This window comes from Pinus tabuliformis, chromosome 6 (assembly GCF_031772625.1).
Source record: "Pinus tabuliformis cultivar Carrire ecotype Pingquan chromosome 6, CPIR1, whole genome shotgun sequence".
NCBI classification, from domain to species: domain Eukaryota; kingdom Viridiplantae; phylum Streptophyta; class Pinopsida; order Pinales; family Pinaceae; genus Pinus; species Pinus tabuliformis.
Window position 1 is genome coordinate 1,555,145,627 of NC_142292.1, and position 12,092 is coordinate 1,555,157,718.

Sequence of the window (12,092 nt, forward strand, 5' to 3'; positions counted from 1 at the left end):
AGCTTCCACAACTCAAAACTTTGTCCATTGAATTTCTCGATCTCTATCTTTCCACTGTTCACAATCTTTTTTACTGCAAGAATCAATCCTACAAATATCCCACTGAATAGGGTCTACCACAACCTCGAACAAAACCCCTTCAGCAACAAAGACATCCCCTATAAGCCAAAATAACTCTGATACCAAATGTATTTGTAACCCTGTATATAAATTACTCGTAAACAAATTCTTAAAACATAAAAATATAAAATGGGGAGAACATAAAACAAATATATGCAAATATTTTCCCATGGATCTCAAAACCAGGCAGGGAAAATTTTAAGAACCCCCCCTAAATTTATAAATATAATAAATGGGCGAATCTCCATGGTATATAGGAAAAATGGAAGGCGATTTTATCAATAATATAATATGTATATATAATTTTTTGGTGAATCTCTCACCAGGCATGGCTAATATTTTACTCAATTATAAAATCTTGTAAGATCTTGGCGAGTCTTTCACTAAATAATAAAACTTTGTAAAGTCCTGGTGAATCTTAGCATAGGCTACATGCTGGTTTAATTCCCCCATTTAAATAGGCTACATTCCAGGTGAATACCATGGGTCAATACCATGTGCCATTTTCGTGAATACCATGGGTCAATACCATGTGCCATTTTTATTTTTATTAATTCTAATATTAGGGTTAATAATGGTTTTTTTGCATGGTATTAATAACAATATAGTCCATGGTATTTGTCCCATAGTATTTTGGCCATAGGTTTCACCTAAATATAACCCATTTTTTGAGTGTTCGTAAATATAAGGTGACTTATGGAGTAAATATAAAAAAATGTTTTATTTGTTTACCATACCTCTCGTTTATTTATATTTTTATTAATTTACCATACCTCTTTTACAAATATGGTACTTGGCCCATAGGATTCACTTAAATAAAACCTCTTTGTTGAGCCTTCATAAATAGAACGAGGGTTCTGGACTAAATATAAAAAGAGGTTTTATTTATTTACGATACGTCTAATTTATTTATATTTTTATTTATTTACCATACCGTTTGAGTAAGTATAAAAAGACGTTTTATTTATTTACCATACCTCCACTTTACTTATATTTTTATTTGTTTACACCGTTACATGTATATAAGGTGACTTATGGAGTAAATATAAAAAATGTTTTATTTATTTACCATACCTCTCATTTATTTATATTTTTATTAATTTATCATACCTCTTTTATAAATATGGTATTTGGCCCATAGGATTCACTTAAATAAAACCTATTCTTGAAAATGGGCGAATGGAAGGTTGTAAGTCCTAATTTCAAGGGCTAAATTTACCTTTTTTACCCTCTCCCTTAAAATAAGGTGGGCTATTTGAGGTGATTTGTAAAAATGTACTATGATACAAAATATTCGCCACTAAAAATTTAAAACCCCTTAATTTCGCCAAAGGGCGAACATTCGGCCCTAAAATTATCCTTGAAACCAGGACTACCAGATTTATTTTTCATTATGTTCATTTCAATATTACAATACATATGTATACATGTCGAAGCATTCATAAACCCCAATCCATTAACCCTGGATCAGAACATAATCATAGTTCCATTTACTAGATCTACAAAATACCATGGGAAGAAAACCATCATGCCCAACATCATGTCCAAAACCCATGCACAAAACCATGGTTAGGTTTTCCCAATATCTTTTGGTCTGTCACCCATCCTTGGGTTTGTATAAAAAATAAAATCTTAGGTCATTGACCTGGACCCGCGTGTAGGGGGCTACCTCCCCCTTGCAAATCCCCCGATAGGGGGGGACTTATTGGAATAAGGAATTGCTGAGAGGGGGAGGGGTGCATAAGTAATTAAGAAGCTCTATTATTTTTCTTATTATGATTACAATACCTTCTTATATTATTTTACTTGTGAGATCATACATTCACAAAAACAGTGAACCAACAATATTCCATACCAACAAGTTCAAACAAAAATCATACAAGCGACATACATTTGACAAAATGTTTTTCACATGGAAACTGAGAGGTAAAAAAATGCAATATTTTTTTATTGTTTATGATGTAAGTAAAACACCCACTTAATTACATTTGTTTATTTGTGAGTACCCACTCATAGGAGGCATCGACCCCCTTTAGTTAACAAGCACTAACTTGCCAAGATGCATCAACCTCTTTCATTGTTTGCCAGCACCAATTAGTAGGAAGCACCAACTCCCTCTTTTTGTATTTCCTTGTACAACTTACCAGAAGCACCATGTGAAGCACCAAATTCATGGATTTGTTTCAAGCACCAAATTGCATCTCCTTGGATTTATGCATGAACCAACTTGCATTACACAGTAACCCCAAAGCCTTCTCAAGCACCCACTAGAGATGGAAGCACCAACTTATTGTATGTAGGCTCCAATGCACACTCAAATTGGAACTCAGTGTTCTCTTTAATTTGGTGCCCACTCTACTCACTCTGTAGCAGCACACAAATCTTCTCAACATCAGTCACTCATCCTAGTCCATTCAAATATGTTCTCTGCTCTTCATCAAAAGTCACTCTGCTCTCGGCCTTTTTTCTCTCCACCACACACACACACACAACTCTCGGCCTTCTTTATCTACATAGGCACCTTTGTCCTTTCTCGTAGCACAGGAAAATTTCACCTTTCTCACAGCAATACAGGTAACTTCCAACTTTCTCACAACAACGTAGGCAACTTCCGCCATTTTTACAGCAGTGTAGGCAACTTCCATATTTCTGAGACCAACATAGCTCTCGGGGTCTCTTACCTCTGCATAGGCACTCTCGACCCTTCTCTGTAGAACTAGCTCTCTCTCAACCTTACACAATAGTTGACACACAAGAAGCTTTTCCACTTATCTCTCTTGCAACTATGCTTTCCCCCCTTGTACTTAGGCATGGCCTTCCTTGCTATTGCAATGTCTCCTGTTTGTTTCTTTTCGTAGTGTAGAAACAATGATTGACCTTGGAGTCCTTCATTGCCTGATTACATGGAGCTCCATGCTGAGACATTAATTGTCAGATGACCTACACACTATTTCATGAGTCCCATACCTTCATTTAAGTCACTGAAGATGTGCATTGGAGTAAAGAGATAGCTTGTCTCGCCCCAGGAAGACCCACCACTCTTTCTCGACTATCTTCGTCTTTTCTTCCTTGATCCAACGATCTCTAACACTCACCATTACTCCTGAGAAGAACTCCTATGTTTCTGCATTCAACTCACAGTTGTGGACCCATATGCCTTTAACTCTATATACTATGCTATCAGTTAAATTCGACATTGAAACTTTACATTAGTGCAATGTTCCTGTCGGGGTCCAATCTTCCTATGCTACGCTCTGTGCGCTTGTCTCTATGGATTTACATGAATAAGAGCCTGCACAATATCATAAGCTCCCTCCATTTGAACTTTTTAATAACCAACTATTCTAAGGTTTTGATATCCTAATCCTTTGATTCTTGACCTCCTTCTGCTTAGCCCTTACTGCACTTCTCACCAAAGGACCGATGCCTATGACTTGCCGCTGTTAGCCGAATATACTACTAGTGTAACCCCTTATTGTTATTAGTACAACCCCCCTTACTATATTGTTGTACCCATGTAGTCCCCATATTGTTATTATTGTGCCCCATAGAAGCCCGCTATTGTTATTATTGTGCCCTTACATTATTATTGTTATGTCAGCTCTGATTATATTATGACCCCTTAGACTCCTATATATAGAAATGAGGTCTTGTCATTTATATCATCCAAGAATTGTTCATTTGTGTAATGAGAAGGAGGTTGCCCCCTCGAAGAGGCTTATTTCTAAGGCGTTCATCTATCTTTTCTATCTTTTTGTGAGCTAGTTTCATAACATTTGGTACTAGAGCTTGCAAAAATCCTAACTTCCTCAGATCATATCTCCACAAATATAGTGAGACAAGCCCTGAAATTTGGTCCCGAAGTTTAGAATGATTTTGGCTCAAATCGATTTCTTTTTCAGCTTCTGAAACATTGCAGAAAAAAAGCTATAGCGAAAATGCCACGATGACCTGTTTGGAGTAGAGAAAACCCTAGAATCCAAAGTTGGAAAGAGAAATTCCTGTAGTTTTCTGTACATTAGTTTCAGGTACTAAGGTCAAAACAGTGAGATGTGGCACATCGTACAAGTTCGCTCTACTGAACCAGTCTATAATCAAGTCACTATGGGAGATTTGGCATAACTCTTTCTTGGATAATCAAATTCTGATCAAACTTATGGGGTTAGAAAGAGAACTCGGAGAGCTACCATAGGAAGAAGTTTTAGAACTTGGAGATCTGAAATTTCAGAGTTACAGTCATTTCAAGATCGAGTTCCTAAAATCAAGAAAAATCGAGATGAGGAGTTTGATGGCAAGCATCCGGTAAATTGGATACTACAGATGGAGAAATATTTTGATCTACATGGTGTACCACTATTGCAAAAGGTATGTATTGCATCTTCATAGTTAGAACAAGATCAATTTTTATGGTATAAAAGGCTTTGTTCTCGTAAACCACTTGTTACATGGTCAATTTTCAAGGAGGAAATTATAGCACATTATGAGGATACAAAGAGCAACACCTGCTTTAGAGAAACACCACAACAATTGGAAGAAAAAAGAGCAAAAGGGCTTTGTTACAAAGTGGAAAGAAAAATTAGGGCAACAAGGAAGTCTACCCCTCACAACTATAAAGATAGAAGTGTTGTTTCTCCTAGCCTTCCACAACCTAAAAGGGTTACACCACAACAATTGGAAGAAAAAAGAGAAAAAGGGCTTTGTTACAATTGTGATAAAAAATACATTAAGGGTCATAAGTGTGCTGAGAAGAAATTATTTTACATTGATTGTGGAGAGGAGGAAGAAAAGGATCAAGAAACATTAAAAGAAGAGTATATACACCAAGAACCAACCTCAGAGAAAGAAGAAATGAATCCGATCCTATCTTGTAAAGAATTAGAAAGAATTACTACTCCTCAAACTCTTAAGATAGAAGGACATATCAAGAAGAAAAAGGTTCAAGAAGTGAAAGACCACATCAAGAAAGAAGAAATGAATCTAACCATATCTTGTAATGCAATGGCCAGAATTACCAATCCTCAAACTATCAAGATAGAAGGACATATCAAAAAGATAAATGTTCAAGAAGTGAAAGATCACATAGAGCATCAAGAAATGAACCTAACCATATCTTGTAATGCACTGGAAGAAATTACCACTCCTAAAACTCTCAAGATAGAAGGAAATATCAAGAAGAAAAAGATTCAAGAAGTGAAAGGTCACATCGAGCATCAACAACAAGTTCTCCAACTTTTAAAGGATAATGCCACTTTGGTGAAGAATCGAATGAAACAATAGGCAGATCAACATCGCAATGAAATAGGTTTTGATGTAGGCGATTGGGTATTTTTATGGTTACATACATACAAACAAATTTCCCTCAAGAAAGCTATTTATGAGAAGGAAATGTTGGCAATACTACACACACTTGAGAAATGGCGACCTTACCTAATGGGAAGACACTTCAAGGTAAAAATGGATCATGATAGTATTAAATAATTTTTAGAAAAATGATTATCCTCTGAAGAGAAACAAAAATGGGTCACAAAGATGTTGGGTTATGACTTTGAAATCATCTACAAAAAAGGGGAGCAAAATGTTGTGGCAGATGCACTCTCAACAAAGGATGAGGATATGGAAGCATTGTTGTTCGCCATTTCTACTATCCAACTAGATTGGATAAACGAACCAAGGTATGAATGGAAGAAGGACGAAGAAGTGTGGCCACTCATTCAAAAGTTGCAAAAGATCCTAATTCAAACAATATTGCTAGAACTTGACGAGCAAGGAAAAATCATATTGGAGCCTGGAGAAGTCACAGAAACAAGAACCTGACAGCTATGAAATCGATCAATTTCAGAGTATCTCATCAAGTGGAAGAACTTACCTATTGAAGATTCCACATGGGAGGATAAGAATTTTATACAGGAGCATCAAGAACTACTCAAGCATTGAGGACAACACTTTTTTAAGGAAAGGGGCATGTTAGCCCCGTATACTACTAGTGTAACCCCTTATTGTTATTAGTACAACCCCCTTATTATATTGTTGTACCCATGTAGTCCCCATATTGTTATTATTGTGCCCCATAGAAGCCCACTATTGTTATTATTGTGCCCTTACATTATTATTGTTATGTCGGCTCTGATTATATTATGACCTCTTAGACTCCTATATATAGAAAGGAGGTCTTGTCATTTATATCATCCAGAATTGTTCATTTGTTTAATGAAAAGGAGGTTTCCCCCTCGAAGAGGCTTATTTCTAAGGCATTCATCTATTTTTTCTACCTTTTTGTGAGCTAGTTTCATAACAGCCGCTTAGCATTAAGGTGCTAAGCCTTCAGACTCTTGTTGGTGGTCGTTCTCCCTTTGTCGACTGCTCTACACCTTTGGTTGTTTGACCTCTCACGACCATGTTCCAGCCCATTATCAGAAGCCCTCTATATAAAAACTTTTCAATACTCCAACTGTATAGAGTTCTGATTTCTTCAACCTGTGATTGCTGACTTCTGATCTGATGCCATCACTTGACGTGGTGATTTGTTAATGGTGACATGTGTCGCCCGATTTTGTCTCATTAGCCTACCCAATTAGGTTGAATATTCCTACCACGTGTCATGTCGTATTGGCATGTCATGCTGATGTCAGCTTCCATTATACCTTATCAGAGCCAATCACATCCTACCATGTGTCCTTATCAGAGCCAAGCACATGATACCATGTTTCCTCCTAGAGGAGAGAGAGGAGGACCCATCAACCTTGGTTTTTCATTGAAATCCTTTATTAATTATCTTTTGTAATTCCTCGATGCTTTTAAAGGCTTATCAACAATTATTGATATCACAACATTTTTAAGGTTCCTCACTTGAAAAAGTTCCAATATTGATATCTTCGATATGCTGATGTTTCGATACATCGATCTCAGGGATTTCGATATCCTCCAAATTTTGATAAAGCCTCCTCTGATGTATCGCACCTCTAATATTATGAAATTGTCAATATTTTGACCTCTAACATTCCAATGCACCGATATGTTGATCTCTGGAGTTACGATCTCCTGATGCGTGATACACTGACCTCCAATTGCCGACACACCGATATGCTAACCCCTGATCATTGATGCACCGATATGTTGACCTCCAATCTTATGATACACTGATATGTTGGAACTCTCACTTTCTAATATCTAATATGCCAATTTTGTAGATGTGCCAATCTCCGATATCTTAGACCTCCAATATTCCAGCCTTCTTTGGACTTCAAGTCCTTGATCATCAACAAGCCATAAATTTTGATCCAGGAGTCCATTTTTGGACTTCTGCATATCGTTGGAAAGCTCTTCCAAAGCACTTTCCAATGGAGAGGGTATGATGTAGGTTTTGAGCCCAAATACTACCTCTTGGATGGATCCAATCTATCTGACATTATTCTTCTCCTTTACTCTATGGACAATTGGAACCACAAACACCAAGGTGATCCTCTGCATGAAGCCTGCAGCTACCATGGACTTCCTTCTGGGCCACCATTTCCAAAATATTCTACACCAAACATCCAAGCTCGTTTTTTTGACATTAATGCCAACACTCTTGCCAAAATTAGGCAATTCTCTTACCAACAATTAAGAAATGCCAACTACCCAACACATCTCCCCAACATGACTATTGACATCAATCCCAGCACACTTGCAGATGCTTGAATTAGGCCACTGACCATCCAGTCAATTAGAACTATCAAAGAATATCCCCCTTTAGCATCGATGGTAACACTCCATCCTTGTCTTCATGTGATAGCCAAACCTCATGTTGCTTCCACACATCTCATTGCATGAGACACCAATGATCTGCTTTCTTTTGCACATGCCATCACATATTCTCCACAATTATCTCCCCCTTTCACATCAATGGAAAGGGGCTGCACAATGCCTTTTTATCCTTATGCAATCACTCGTTGTGAAGACTAGAATCTAGTTGTTGAGATGTGCATTCTACTCTGTAGATGTCTCTTCAGGGAATCATTATCAACGCTACTCAATAAACTGGGCATATGTGATATGCTCTCCCTGAACATATACTGCTTTTGATTTGAATTCCTCCAGTTTTGGACTTCTTATCGCTGCTGGCTGAATAATCTCCATTAATGCATCTTTTGTATCAATTTAAAAAAATGATACCAATTAAACTGCTCATGGTATTTTTGCTACTGCAAATACCAAATGATGATGCATTTCGCCTTGTTCTTCTTCATTGTTGCTGCTTCATCTTCTATGCTCACTTCTCCTTAGCATATTTACAGTCAACACTGCTCCCCCAGAGTTCAAGCCTCTGCATGGGGACTGATCCTGTGGACCTGACTTGACTACGAGATTCATGTCATTCCATACTTCCACTCCATCCCATCTTCTTCCCACAACATAAGATATTGTTGTGTATTCCTCATGTTGGCTGCACTCCTCCTTCATCAATCAGATGAACTTTTATTTTCATTCCTTTTAGCTTCCTACATTTGACTTATTCAGCCTCCTTTGAGGCCATTCTCTTCCTTCACTGAAGAGAAACAAAGGATCTACTACCCCTAAGCAAATCATCCTACTTATTCTACCAAACCTTCCAACTTCCTTTATCCTTTTGGAGATCCATTTGTGTGACATTCTGGGACTTAAACTGGTATTCAAACTTGCTTCTTTACTCACCAGATTTGTGCTCGAAATTATTACATTTAAAGAATTCTGCTTCACTTAGCAAGGGGGAGAAGTCATTCCAATTTATGAGAGAAGAGTTTTGAGACTTAGAGGTCTAATGCATATTACATTTGGGATTTTAATTTATTTCAACTTTGATACTTCTACAATCAATGGCTTTGTCCAGAGATATGACACTTATAGCAGTGACCATAAACCAAATATGCATGCTTATTGTTAGAAGCATTATGGGATTGTGCAGGAAAATAATTTGGTTGTCAGGTTGATTGGTTTGTTCTCCATTGAAGATTTCCTCTTTGATCAAAGACTCCATTGTATTCATTAAATCTTCCTTGATGATTCCTCTCATGGCTCTATGATTCATTGAAAGCTATGCACCTAAATTTTATCTCCCCAATTGAATATTATTGTGTCTTAGAGTATCACAGACCATTTGGATACCTGAGGGTTGTTGACTCTTCAGGATCTGATTTATTCTCCTTACCCCTTCAAAAAAAATTTCATCTAGACTCTTCTCGGTATTTTCTTTCTCAACATCAGTTCTCAGAGAGACAACCTCTACTTCAAGACTCTGACAATTATCTTCCCATTCTTGATTCAAGTCTTGAAGAACTTCTTTTTGTTTGGCCTCCTCTAGCTCAAATTTCACAGGAAAAATATAATCTTTGAATATCTATGAGATCATTCTAGTTTGAAAGTTGAGAAGCTCCCATTTCAACTGCATTTTCTCCTCTTCCAGTCTCTCATTGTTTCCTTGTTTTTCTTTCAGTAAAACAACTATACTGTCCTTGCTCTTGATAGCTTATTCAAGATTTTACTTTTGATAGGAAAAATCCTCATTATAAGAGTTATACATACCTTCCTCTGCACACTACAACTATTCCTTCAATTGCTTATTTTTCTTCCTTGATTTCTTTAACTCATCAAGGGCACTGATGAGTTCCCCTTCAAGGTCTACCACTCCTTCGTTTTCTTCCTCTTCAGAGTCCATAATACCCAGTTTTTTGGAGTCTGTTTCAAGGGCCATAAGAAGATAATTATCTGAATCATTCTCCAATAAGTCTTCACAGACTAACTTTGGTGTTGAGATATCCTCTTGGGTGTAGAACCACATCTTCTTATGGGGATTTTTCTTCTGATGTATACGAGACCTGTTTCCAAATTTTAGATCATCTTCCCTTATAACCTTTTCTTTATAAGTGAAATTGGAAGAGAAATGTGCAACTCTTCCACAGTCAAAACACTTAAAGGGAAACTTCCCTTTATATTTTCTTGAGCTAAGCTTCAGTTTTCTGGCTAGTTGAGCTAGCTCCTGATCAGATTCACAGCTAGAGAAATCTTGATGATATTTGTTCTCCTTTCCCTTCTTGGATACAATGAACTCCGCTTAACAGGATGACCAAGATAGTATATGTGGACATAGTATTCTACAGTAAGGCTACCCCTCATCCTGCCAGTCGAATGCACCACCTCTCCCCTTCGAGAAAGATCGGTAATAATATCTTTGATCTCGATCCTTAGGGGCATGTGATCGATCATGAATGTGTCATCCTCTACAATCCAGTAATGAATTAGAATCTCAAGCAATTGTGTGTTGGCTTTCATATTTGGCATGTTAAAAACTTTCAGCTAGCCACAACCTCTTAATGCATCCAAGGCATTTTGGTCCTCCATTACTTTATTATCTATAGCACTATGCTCCCTTTCTCGCCAGGTGATGGTAATCCTGCCAAAAAAAAATGTTTCAAACTGTTAGATTTATGTTTTAAAGTTTTTACTCACGCACACATGAGTTTCCTTTTAACATAGTCACGTGTAGGGCCCTCGTATATGCGGGTTACTTGTATTCAACCCATGTGTATGCAAAGTTGAAATTTTTGACATATTTTCCTACGGTCAAAACTTGAAAAAAATATTTAAAAAGTATCACAAATAATTACAAGTAGGATATAAGGGTTACCTGGAAGTTTTGGAGCGATTTGAACGGTTCAATTGGTCGAAGGAAGCTTGTTTGGGTTTGTTTCCAAAGCTCCTTGCTCAAAACACAAATGACAAAACTGTGAGTCCGAAAGTCCTTATATAAGTAGAAAAATAAAAATTGTTTTTTCAAAAATTTATTTTGGTCTTATGAAATTTTTGACCTCATGGCTTGGAGTGTCAAGAATGGGTTGTATTTTCAGGAAATTTTGGATAATTCTTCAAGACATCATTTTGGTCCCATGACCGCAGACCCATCATGGCAGGTATCATTTTCTTACTGACATATAGGTTAGAGAATACCACTTTCCGCTGCATTTTTCATACTACCATCAATACCGCGATATGTTAGCCATGGGGTTGAACCCATCGTATCTTGGTTCGCAAACCATTTTTACTCGCCGACTTTAAAAATCATGATGCAATGGTAGAGCCAAGCTTTACATGGGCATCCTAGTTAGATCCTTGCTGACATTGGCTGCCTATGCTGCTATATTGAGTAGGCTCGGGAGTCCTCTTTAGTACCGCCATTACTTGTGCGTTGAAGACTCATTATCATTCTTCTGTGCTACTTTCTGGCCTTATACCCTAGAGGCTGCTTTGTGTTGAGTTGTACTGTTGCATTGCATATTGACTACTTGCACCTTTTGGCCTTGAGCCAACTTCACTTGGACTCGTGTTTAAGCCACTTATCGACCATGTCTTATGAAAAATCAACCTTGCAATCACTTAGCCTCTGCAACTTGATGCACCCTTTTACCCATGGAAAGAACAACCCTTTGAGTGTCCTTGACCAGTTTCACCACCGTGCATTGAGCATAGGAATGTTCCCCTCCTAGGAACTAGAGCATCTGATTTTTCGACACTTGTTCTTCCCATTGTACTATAGCATTATTTTATTCTTTCTCAAGCTTCATATAAAAGAAAAAGAAAAATAATATTATATACTCCAAAAAGAGCGGAAACGGGACATTATTTCCATATTTTATGGCACCTAGAGTCAGTTGTGTAGCCCTTGAACAAAGAACTCAAAAGAAAGTCTTTTATCCATTGGGGTGGGCTTTAGTTTGAATCAGGAGAGCCTTAACCTTGTTACCGAGTTAGTTCTCCTCCGATTGGTTACCTCTTCCAATCATATGGAGAGTTTACTTATGCCTCCAGCATGACAAACTTATACAAAGTTATCCTATGCTGCCATGTAGTCACAATTGAGTCGTTCTTTTTGTTCAAGGGAAATAAACCTAAGTCGACATCTATGTGGTGTCTCCTGACCTATTTTTTAGTCAGCCATCCCTGGTTGTCAATGTCATGTTTGT